The following is a 12,815-nucleotide window of genomic DNA, read 5'->3' on the forward strand; positions in this document are numbered from 1 at the left end:
CAGTAAATGAGTGGCTACTCCTGCATTACTTTCCCAATAGAAATGTAAAAGTACAGGCCCTTGTTGTAATGCATGTACAACAAAATGATGGAATTCCCCAGTAACATACTGTAATATCACAGTAATTGAAGCTGTGAAGTTACAGTATACAGTTGTACCTTTACAACAATGCATTGTAATATCATGGATGTGAAATTACAGTATATTGCTGTGAACCTTACTGTGAAAGTCATGCAACAAGTTGCCAGGTAATTATTGTGAATTCACAGTGGATATTTTTACAGTGTAATGACGGCGGAAAGCGCATTATACAAATAATAATACTCATAATAATAGCAGAAATGTTTTAACAATGACCACAATATAATTATTTAATAAACCAAATATGATCAATTGAGGAAAGTGAGGAAGAACTGATGATTCAAATGTTGTAGTACAAGTAGTAATGTAGTTAGCATAAATTACTATTGCAACAAATGTGTTAATTTTCTTCCTTATTAGTAGATTTTTTTTTGGACGAATGCTCCGGGCCAGTGGTTAAAATGGTGGGGCCAGTGATAATACAATTCCACCGGCCCAGAGGCCCAGTGGCATTTTACCCTTAATGTCTACCCCTGTAGACTGCTAAACTTTACACAGAATGTCATTGTTTTCACTGAAATATTAATAATGATTTAACCAGGATTTTCAATTTTAAAAGTTAAAGTAACTTACCTCTGCTGATGAAGTCATTCTGCTGCTTGTGTTATCGTCTACCTGAAGTTCAGCCATCTGCAATAACAGAGATTACCATATTACTTATTAGCCAACAACAGGAATTAAAATAAACATTTTGTCTTTTTCTAAATGTTAACCTTGAGATCATTAATTTGACCAAACAATCACTCAAGCTCAAAGAGAGATGGAGTCCATCCAGTTAGACACTTGCACATCTGATACATATAGAGACATATCTTGTTGTGCTTTAGTTTGTGATTTTTTTTTTAAATAAATGCAGCTTCAAAAAGAGATAAAGCTATATATTACAAATATAAATCAGGGGTGCCAACTTTGGGTACCTGGCTTCGCGTCGGGCCGAACCACGCCCCTTAGCTGTGATATAATGAGCATATACCACGGCCTGAAGTGAGTTATTGCTTTTATAAAACGGTTACCAAGTGTGGCAATATGAAAGAAAAATACACACTCTAATTTCCTCCCTCCGTTGCCTTCTGCACAAAACATAGTGCAAGGTGGTTGCTACGCAACAACACTAACAGCAAGCGAACATATTAGACAGAGAGCGTTGATCCATTATTTGGCTGTTTATTTACATTAATGTGTATGTTGCTGTTTATTGTGCATCCACTGAAAAACTGTCCAGCATCAGTAGCATGGCTTACGTGGTCACTTGTATAGGTTGAGGTTGTTCGAGGCTGTTGCTTGGCGTGGTGAGAATATTGCTCCACTTTCTCCGGTCCCCGAGATTGGGCTTCCAGTAGCTCTAGAGAGAGCTTTCGCACCTGTGGCCACTAACGGTCATAAGATAGGCACTGCTCAGTCCACTCCTCCATACTATAGTAAGACCCCCCCGGAGGTCGAAGTTAATCTTAAATGTTTCCGTTTTATGCTTTGTAAGTTTGTTTCGTAACGGAAGAAATTTAAATATATTTATAAAACTGACAAGTCAAATCAAGCAATCTGATTGGTCGATAGCGTTTTTGCGGACCTCTTTGATTACAGCTTTGAAAACATCGTTGCTTGCTTTAAAAGTAGCACAATTCATTATGTTAAACCTTCAAAAGTATCTAGATATCCCTGCCCTAATGCCAAAGGAACTGCACACTGAATATGTTTTGCCGTTTGATGTCTATGTCTGGACCGCTGCGTCAAAAAGGAGGGCTTCTGCCCCGTTACTTCTCCGCTGCTTTCTTGTTCCAGTATGAACGGTATACTGTTTTTCTCAGACGCGGAGGGATACTGACTTGTTGTGAAAAGTAACTTACAATTCTACCCGTGGTATACGCTCAGTATATCACGGCTAAGAACCAATCAGATTGCTTGATTTGACTTGTCCGTTTTATAAATACAATATATACAAATACACAATATTGGACACAGACTATAAAGGGCACAACGTTTCATTCACTAATGAAAGTCAAACATATGTTTGTTTCCACTGTTTTATTGTGTGCATAGGCCTGTCGCGATAAACAAATAATTGTCTTATCGTACGATAAATAAAAATGTTCTCGATAACTTTTCCAGGGCTCAACGCTAACTTTTAAAAGTGGTTGCCAGGCTGGCAACCAGGCATGAGCTTTTGGTTGCCAAAACTGAAAATACGGTTGCCATGTTTAGACACCTTATATTTTTTAATAATTAAGATACTATACAGTTATACATCAACTTAATAATGAACATGTGACACAAAAGAATGTTCAAATACTTTACAATAAGTAATTAACGCAATTATTTGAAACTTAAGTGGTATAAACTTGTCCACCCTCAATTGCTGGTATACAAAATACCAGTAGTGCAGCTGTTGTCATGTTCTTCACAGATCCCTCAAAAATGAATTGAGCAAGTCACAAATTTCTTGGTCATCGGTTGTCTCCCTTTCAAGTTTGGTTTTTCCTGACCTTTGTGCTGACCCCCACCATAGATCCATTGGCCCTTCAGCATTGAAGTCTTGGATGGCCAGACTAATAAATACATGTCTAAGGTTAAATAAATGAAAACCATTCACAGTTAAGAATCAGATCATTATTAATGCTGTAAATTACCTTAAATATTTCTAACTATATTTAAAATGTGTTTATAGAAGTGATTATATTTGTATGCCAATATTTTCCTATGGTAAAGTTTTGTTTTGCACTTTTATTTTGGTAGTAATAAGATCGGAACTCTTATTTTGAAGGAACTTTTACCAGAAGTGAATGGACAACGGAGCAGAATGTACTTATATATTTCGCCTCCCAAGACTTTGGACATTTCCTCTTTGCTTTTCGTTCGGGTCCACCTTGCGCTTTATCAGTTGAATCACTTTGAACATTTGTTTGAAATGTTGACGGGTTGGCCAAACTTTTTACCCCACAGTCAAACTTAATTTGCTTCGCCGTTTTTTTTTAAACAAGCACACGGCGCACGTGAGTAAACGTGCATCGCTTTCTGGCTCCATAATCACACCAATGCACGTGCAACTTAAGTCTCAGGTTCCGACTGGTCACAACAATAATTAAATATCACTCTTAATACAACAAATAATGAACATTTATCTATTTTGGGGTGCACATTTTGCTGATTGCTGTCCTTATTTCTTTATGTTAAAAACTGGTTGCCACTGATGGCAACCAAAGCCCAAGAATTGGTTGAAATTTTTTCTGAATGGTTGCCAATGGCAACCGTTACGTCGAGCTCTGTTTTCTGACCTCGATAAATTGCCATTTACATGAGGATGTGACTAGCAGTTTGAAAGGATGTACTTGAATTATTATTATATATTATCATGATGTCAGTGGTCTAAAATGGTCATACAACGGTGCCGACAATATTATCGTTTATCGCAATAACTTCCGGGAAAATGTATCCAACAAAATTAGTTATCGTGAGAGGCCTATACATGAAACACACACAAACAAATCTACAGACTTACTCCAAACTGCCAAATATATTAATTAACACACTCTCACTCTAATATTCTCTTTGACTCTATGTTGGCCTAGTACAGGGGTCTTCAACCTTTTTGACCAAAAGAGCCATTTTGCCCCTTTTCCGACACTTTTTTTTGTCTGGAGCCGCAAAACATATTTAATAGCTTGATAAATAAGTAAATTCTTAACATGTGATGCGTTGTTAATACAGTACAGACCACTGTCAAGGACTATAATGAAGGTTGCTAAGGAGGATCAAGAAAGAGAAAGGAAAAGAGGTTAAAAGACGGAGCGTTGGACGTCAGATAATTCACCAGAAGAAGGCAGAGAGGAAGTAAATAAGAACAGGACACGGAATGGGCTCTGTAGTTTGTTTAGTATATGGCCATGTACAGGCCCGGTTCCAGAACCAAATGACTTGGGGTGCCGCTGAGATTACAGGGGGTGCAGCAGTAGTAGGTTTACATGAGCAATAGTGGCCGGCAACAGCAATGAAAAATAGCAGTTATGGTCCCCAATGAACAGATTATGGCATTTGTTATGTTTTGAAACCAAGCAAGTGAGAACATTTCATTCACTTTCATTATGGCAAGGAAAAGCACAAAAGCTTAAAAACTGTAGTGATAAAACAAATGAGAACATATCGTAAATCAAGGCAAATATTATTTGAACCAGCTCATGGTTTGAAATAGCAAACATTGAAAAGCAAAAGTATTATTAAGACCATGTACTACATCATCACCTTGGTCCCATCGAATACTCTGGGAAGAGAATATTTACTGTGCTTGAAAACTGGTATCCCATCATCATGTGAGGTTGACTTTGTGACCAGAGGCCTGTACTACGAAGCCGGTTCAACATAACCTGGATATGTTTGAGTTAGCCGGTTGGCCTAATCCAAAACATACGTACTCTCGCTAAGCGGTCCTACGACGCTGGTTGTCAAGTGGATCGCAAAAGCCAGCCGTGTCCCATCTAGTTAGGTGCGTGTTCACATGAAAGGGGTGGTATTTGGAGCATTCGACCAATCACAAACATGGAGAAGCGTACTGACAGCGCAGCGTCATACTTCCTGAATGAAAAGTGAACTATAATATTAGTCAAATATGAAGAAGTTAAACTTTAAACATCCATGACTTAAACACTGTATCCAGGATAAAAGCAACATAGCAGCACCTGCAAGGTGAATACAGCTGGTAAAAGAAGTGTTTGAATGCGTACATTAACAGGTTTATGATGTCACTGCCCCGTCCAAGACAGGAGTGGATCTGACTTTAATTAAATTTGACTCGAGTGTTTCGTCAACTTAATGTGTTGCTTAAAATAATACTTATGCATACAGTAGGCCCGAGTCATTCTACAGACAAGATGGAATCTGGGTGATACAAATCTGCTGAAATGTATTCCTTCTAAACACATCGAAAACTTGCTAAATAGCAATAACTAACTCTTAACTTGATGAATCCACAACAAGTAGAGCTTAAAGTATTTTTTATTATTTGTATACATTATGCAAAGCCTATTTACATAGGAATGTCACTGGTGTTACGTGTTACCAGGAAGAACAGTAACACCAGTGACAATTTGGAGAAAACACTACCATTTTAACAAAATGGCTGCAATGTGTCAGACCAAACATGGCTAGAGTCAATATCAAAACCGTTTAACTCTCCAATACAATACATTTCCTCATTCAAATGTTCACCCCTAGGGCTATGAAATGAGTAACACTAATGACAGACTTGAAAGACGCACCTAAAATTTGAAGATAAAATGACACCATTAACAAACAAAGTAAGAAGTATCTGACTTTCCTTATGTCTTTGTCCACTGCACTGCCTCAAATGATCTCTTGTTACAGGAGGCACTTCAGAGACAGTACATTACTTCAAAATAAAAGCGTTTTGTTTAGCAGTAACACCAATGAATTTTTGATGACTGACATTTATTGGATATTATTAATAATAATAATGTGCTGTTTTTTTTTTTACCATTTCAGTGTTATATGTAATGCTTGTAATGTTATGTAAATATGAATGAGATTTATTTATTGAAAAAAAATGTTTTAAATGAAAACTATAGCAGTGTGCGAAAAAGTACAGGTCCCACCGTCCGGGACGTGTTATTTACAATATCGGACAAGTAGATCTTTCAATTGACTTGTCCGGCGGACAAGTGACGTTTTTTGCCCTGATTTATTGTCAAATTATTGATAAATTCAGTTTACAAAAGGCAGAACTCATTCACAAATTGTACGTGTCTGCCATCGTTCGTTTAGAAATGTTAGTTTCGGTTCTGCTTGTCGATTCCTAAGGAAATGCATCTCGCCGCTTTCTGTACAGTTAGACGGGGGCGGGGTGGGGCGGGACGTCTAGCACAGTTGCAGGGCTGGGAAGCAAAATTTGGTTCCGAGTAGGAACAAATAACAATTGTCCGGTCCCGGGATTGATAAGAGTTGTGAGGACAGGAGGAGAGGACGAGCCCCGCGGACCGCAGCTCTCTCTCTCTCTCTCTCTCTATGCTCCGGATCAGCTGATCGCTGCACGGTGCAGCTCAGCGTCTCTCTCTCTCTCTCTCTCTCTTTCTACGCACAGCGGATCCGCTGCCCGTTTAACAGCCTCATCTTTGTCAAACTTTCTTATGTTCTTTCTCTAACACGTAATGAAGGTTATTTAGCGTTTTAGCTCCTGTGTTGTTAATATTGACCACTATTTCCTTTATGAAGTGAAGCAGCCTCCCTGTGTCCTCGCGCTGTACTCACATCCCCGGACCCCCAGACTCGGAGGAGCACAGGGATGTCAGTATTGTTTATGAAGCAGGGTATAGAAAGTACATTATTGAAATGAAAATACTATTTATTTACTTTTACAAACAGTGAGCAGCTGCAGCATGTGTATTGCAGGACATGTGTAAGCGTCTTTGAGTTTTAGAAAAGCGCTAGGCCTATAGGCTATAAATATAATGTATTATTATTATTATTAGGCCTATGTGTTGGACATGTGTGGTTGGACTCTGTCTCACAGGCAGGTTGCAGCATGTGTGTTGCAGGACATGTGTTGGACACACAGACTGTGTGGTTGGACTCTGTCTCACAGGCAGGTTGCAGTGTAACATCAGAGGAGACTGGGCCAATTGTACATTCTCAAACTGCACCACTTAGAACTAACTAAACAATGCAGAGATTATTTTTATATAATTGTATTCAATAACCGTAAGAAATTAAACAGTATGAACTGATTTGTAAATAGGAATACAGATTTGACTTAATGTTTTCATAAATATATTTTTCTCCCAATTTGTCATGGGACTTATTTTTACCCTCTCAAAGAACCGGAATCGAGAACCGAAAATAACTGGAATCGAAAAGCAGAACCGGAATCGTTAAAATCCAAACGATACCCAACACTGTGTGATGCAGTAAAATCTTACCGCTATGTCGTAAAAACCGCGGGAAAATGTCAAATACGATGGCGAAGAAGAAGATTCCAGTGGCCCCAATTTGTGTCCATTCTGGACAAGTGAAAATGTATTCGGACAAGTAAATTGCCAAACTCACTTGTCCATGGACAAGTACTCTCTAAAAACTTTTTCTCACACTGTATAGGCTCCTCTTCCATGTATGATCAAAGTGACAAGGCAGTTCCTTGAAGTTGGCATTTTAAATAAATTGCAATTTATGTATAAAACAATTTTTTTCATTTTTTTTTATTGAGTACCATTGCAAAGAAAATCTCTATTTATTCAACATATATAAATGAATGTGAGTATTGGGTCAACGTCATGTATTTTGGTGTCTGCAAAAGTAAGTGACAGTACTTCCATCATTTCTGTAGAATGACCCGCCTATGTGACACTGAGTGTTGCACAGCCAGATACGGTTCAGCTGACTCAGATAAGGAAATATATGATACATTATGATGTCATAATGGGACACATCGACGTCTGCACTCACAGTGCCGCGGACTGTAGGGTACGTAATGTTACTTTGATCCGGTTACATTAACAGGTTTATGATATCACTGCCCCGTATAGACACGATATGACTTTAATTACATTCGTCTCGAGTGTTTCGTCAACTTAATGTGTTGCTTAAAACAATACTTCTGCATACAGTATGTGTGCACGGCCAGATACGGCTCAGCTGACTCAGATAAGGAAATATATGATACATTATGATGTGATATGCCGAGGACTGTACTTAATGTTACTTTGATCTGGTTACTTATGTTGTGGCAGATATTTAAGTAAGCTTCTTAACGCTAATGTTATAATAGTCAGATTGCTCTGAAGATGGGAGGTGATATTCTATTCTTTTTCACGTTCACACAGTCTGTGATTTGAACTGTATCCTTTATCCTGTAATATGACTTGATCGCTTTAAACTCTGCACACTGTTGTTATCAGCTGTTCCACCATGGTTTCTACCTCAACCTGTAATAGATTTATCCTTATTGAAACGGTTACATTCAATGAAAAATAAAATCAATGTGCAGGCTTACGTGAACACTCTTCTACATGAACAATATGGGCAGTTTATAAATTAAATAAATCAACAGTAGGTGGCGATATATGCTCCAAGTGGAAGCGATTCGCCATTAAAGCAAAGAAGAAGAACTCCGCACAGTTGATCTCTTATCCTGGAACCTATCCTGCTTCGGAGCACAGACGAGGTTCCAGGATAAGTCACCATGGAGATCTAGCCCGCTAAAAAGTGAACCAGCTTCGTAGTACCGGAAATCCCAGAAGTTATCTTGCTAAACGAAAATCCTGCTTCGTAGTATTACGAGGTTAGCCGCAAAGCATAAGTTACCATGCAGATCTAGCCTGCTAAAAAGAGAACCAGCGTCGTAGGACCGGAAAGCCCGAGTTTTCCCTGAAGTTAGCCGGCTAAGCGAAAATCCTGCTTCGTAGTATACCCCCCAGGAGTATAAACAAACATAACAAAAACAAAAAGGCAGTCAGATGAACAGTTAGACAGACAAAACAACAAATAGATTAGGGGTCAAAGTCATTGGCAGTCAGATGGGACTTGAGGGCCCTTTTGAAGGCGTCAAGTGTGGGGATGTTGTGGATCTCCGCAGGGAGAGTGTTCCAGAGAGTGGGGTCTGCCATACTGAAGGATCTATCCCCGAAGGTGTGTGGCATGTGGGAAAAACAGCGAGCCAGCTAGCACCATTAGGTAGAAACCGGACCTCGAACATCAGCAGCGGTGATGGAAAGCACCCCAGTTGAGATGGCAGGACTGAGGGAGGGTTCGTGGATAGTCCTGGGAGCGTGGCAGAGAGGAGCCCAGTCGGGGTATTCTGGAGCGGGCATTCCATGGATAGCAGAGCACGACGGTGAGCTCGTTTTGCTAATGGCAGGACGGCAGAGGCTAGGAGCTGAAAAGCAGCCAAACATAATCGGCTGGGCAACGGAGACGGCAGAAACACAAAACAAGAGCAGAACAATCTGTTTGCTGTGCATGTTTAAAAGATTTGACGGCAGGGACACGAGGAATAAGCGTTGGCAAATTTGTTGTAACTGCGTTACTGGGCATTGTAACGGGTAATATATTACCAGGGCTGCACATTACTGTGCTCTGCCAAAAAAAGAGCACCGGGTCATTTGAAAAAAAGCACATTTGCATACCAACATAGAGAGAGAGGGAGAGAGAGAAGGGAGACGAGAAAAGAGAGAAGAGAGGAGAGAGAAAGATATTTGCGAGTTGCATATTAACTGAGGGGCGGTCCGTAGCACTGGCTAGATGTTTGACCTAGGGCGCCAAATCTGGGGAGGCGCTGCGCTGGCAGTTCTGGGAGGGAAAAAAACATTTTTGACCGTTGGGGCTCATCCTAAATTTCGGCCTTGATGTAACAATATTCATAATTAAGTACCCTTTTCACCCCGGTTACACGTTTCATTTGCCCTGTACAACGAGTGCTGTAAGTGATGAAAATGTGGGATGTTGGCTTATCTGGCGCCCGCGGCTCACAGCCAAAGTGCGAGTGAGCGAGGGAGAGAGCACCGGTACCGGCGCTGTTTTTATTAGAATCTGGTGCTAGCTGCTCTAACGGATATAAGAAGATGTTTCTACAACAAGGTGGAGGGAGAGTCCTCTCCAGTCAGACTGAGAGGCTGACAACTACAGCTCAGTGAGGTAAAGGACTCTTGAGTGTTTAGATAGTTCACTTTAGTCTAAGTTATCTCATTGGGTCTAAAACGGTTTGGTCAAAATTTATGTAAACACATATTTCCAAGGCACTGCTTTATAATTATTGGGATAAACACAGGTTTGAAATCATTTCAATGTATACTATAGGACAGTAACCAAAAATATCCTTTAAAACTGGAGATAAAAAAAAAAAAGCATAAATAAATAAATGTTAACTATAGGTAAAATAAGATATAAATGAACAACAAAAATAAAATAAGTTACATTCATTTGTTATTGGCTATGGTAGGTTATTGGTTATGTTCACATACTTATTTGATTACATCCACTTGTCTAATATGACAACAGAGACTTTGAACCCAAAACCAGCAGCTAATCGCAGAAACAACCAGAGAGAAAGTAGTAGGCCTACATCATCAGCTACCATGTCTGATAGTGAGGAAGACAGTGAGGAGAACAGTCAGGAGGGTATTGATGACAGCTTGTAGGATTACTGGTCGTGATAATGTTGTCTTGTGTTCACCTCTGCATGTGTGTTCTGTGTTCACCTCTGTGTGTTCAGTGCCGTGTTTCTGGCAAATAAAGACCCCTCAAAAGTTACGGTTCATTTCATTTTAAGGATGAGCACCAAGCAACATCTCCAGGTGCTCCTTTGAGAACCAGGGCAAAAAAGTTATGTGCACCCCTGTATATTACCCATATTTCATTAGTAATGTGTTACATTACTTGGTTATAGAAAAAAGTAATATATTACTGTAACTCCGTTACTTTTGTAAGGCGTTTGTTGTACACCCAACACTGGTTATAGCATAGTAATGAATGCTGCAAAGCTGGGTATTTTGAGCTAGGTGCATGCAGAGGTTAACAACGGCTAGCTCTAACGCCATTGAATAGGACGTATATTTACCTTCTTTCTCCTACCGAATCGTCATTGAAGTTGATGATGATGATGATGATTGTAAAATAGTCTTGAATGTAGCATGTAACGACTGTAAAGTTGGTAGTAAAGTCGTTCCATTTCGTTTCGACAGAGCAAAACCAAAATGAGCAGCGCTTGCTTCAATACAATCGGCCATTGTTGTTGTTGTCGATGTCTGGTCTTTCCGCGCGGTTTGGCTTTATGAAGCAGGCACGCAAACGGTTACGTCATGACGCAAAACGATGACGCAATGACGCCGGACGGAAAAGCTCTAGCACGGAGCTAGAATGGGAGGCCTTGGTGTGAAAGAAAGAGGTATATCAGGCACTAAAAATGGGGGTAAAAGTTCTCGGAACTAAGTACTCTTTTGGGTGTGAACGCAAAATTCCAGGCACGAACGGAACTAAACGGGAAAAGTACAGGTAAAAGTACTCTGGTGTGAACGCGCTAAATAACTAGTTCCGGGTTGATGGATGTCTTGACGTGGGTCACCTTTGAAAGATGCACTGGTGTTTCCATGGTAACACAATTTAAAGGTTCCAATTCAAGTTTTATTTTGATTTGTCTTTGTTGTATTTGTGTCATCTGTTCCCTCTATCTTAAATAGAGGGTTGTGCTATCTATGTATATTACTTTGATGTATTGTATGCAAGATCCACCATTGTCCAGAAGTATACTTTTATCTGCAATACGGTCTGTGTTTTTTTTCCTTAAAAAAACGGAAAATTAAGATAGTTACAAAAAAAAGGTTCTAATTCAAACAGTGTTTTAAAAATAAGCAGCAAAAACATAAACTACTCCTCACAATAAATATATTATATAATATTGTCTGAATCTTAACGGCAATACTGCACATTGAGCAAACTATAAACTAATGAATTTCCTTAAATGCGGATCATATACAAGATTATTAACGACATTTTGTTGTAGTGCAAGAGCAACACACATGTCTTAAATGTGAGAAAATGAGTTAGACATTTCACTGATTTGAGAAGTTTAATTTGAGGATTAAGCAAGACTGAAAAACTGATATGAAGCACTAAATTACAATGAAATGACACCTTTTCTTATATTTGCACTTTTTCCTTTTTATTGGCTTTTTGTTTTACAAAAACAGGTATGACAGAATGCATAGGCCGAGCCACACGCACAGACGGCTCATCGAAGACAACACGGAGAGAAACGAAGGGCGTCAGGAAAAGGCAACAATTTATTTTAAAAAGATAAAAACAACACTGTTTGCTGCTATTCTTCTGAACGCATACATACTCCCATTGTCTCATTTACACAACAAGACACGACAGAATGACATACGATTGTCATTTGAGCAAGCACACATGGAACACACACACACACTTAATGGCACACAATGCAAACAGGTGCAAAATAAATCATGAGATGCAGGTAACGATGCATCAGAAACACACACAGAAATACAAGTGAAAGCGATTTAGCCAAACAGGTAATGGGCACTCATTATTGTTGTGAATGAGAGCGAATTGACCATTTAACCTGATGAGTGAAATCAAATATCTGCGTCCTGTTTATATTTTAGTGTGTGTTCGTGGCACAGTGTCAAACACCTCTGATAAGATTTGCACAATGAGGCTAATCTAATGCATTCTTCACGTGCGCCTTAAAACTCAAACGTCTTCAAATTAAAGATCTATATTTCCAGTGGAGAGAAGCATCGGGGGGGGAAGAGACACGTACACTGAAGCAATGGCGGCCTCGCGACAAAATGATCTGCATATTTCACCGCACTGTGACTGACCTATTAAGCAGGAAGTGTTTGGATAGTGCACTGCAGCTGTTGAAGGGTTAGCATCGTGTGCTAAGCCATGCTGCTGTGCTGGAAATGCAGGCTAGCTTCTCGTGTCATGTGATCCCTAAGGAAAGGTTACGTATATGCTGACTAGGATAGATGTTGGGGCAGCAGAATGTTTTTTTCTGTTGTATTGTGGGGAAATAAAAAACCAAACAAACAAGAAAACAAGTATCTTTCCATGTCATGACAAAGTACACAACACTGACGTTTTAAATTGGTAGTAATGCATTTCACATGTTTTTTAAACAACAATGGAATAAGGGGGGAATTAACAAACAGTAA

At 39.4% G+C, this 12,815-nt stretch overlaps 1 pseudogene across 1 annotated transcript in view; it reads right to left on the reverse strand.

Annotated features, from left to right (window-relative positions):
* The window catches only part of LOC307027236, an 85,814-nt pseudogene extending 74,960 nt beyond the window's left edge, over positions 1–10,854 (reverse strand). The window contains exons 1-2 of the transcript XR_013810524.1: positions 10,694–10,854; positions 715–771 (exon numbers count right to left, since the gene is read on the reverse strand). The product of XR_013810524.1 is annotated as an uncharacterized misc_RNA (transcript). The remainder of the gene's footprint in view (positions 1–714; positions 772–10,693) is intronic.
* Positions 10,855–12,815: the final 1,961 nt, after the last annotated feature.

The sequence above is a fragment of the Notothenia rossii genome (assembly GCF_949606895.1).
Source record: "Notothenia rossii genome assembly, contig: scaffold_99, whole genome shotgun sequence".
Classification (NCBI taxonomy): Eukaryota; Metazoa; Chordata; class Actinopteri; order Perciformes; family Nototheniidae; genus Notothenia; species Notothenia rossii.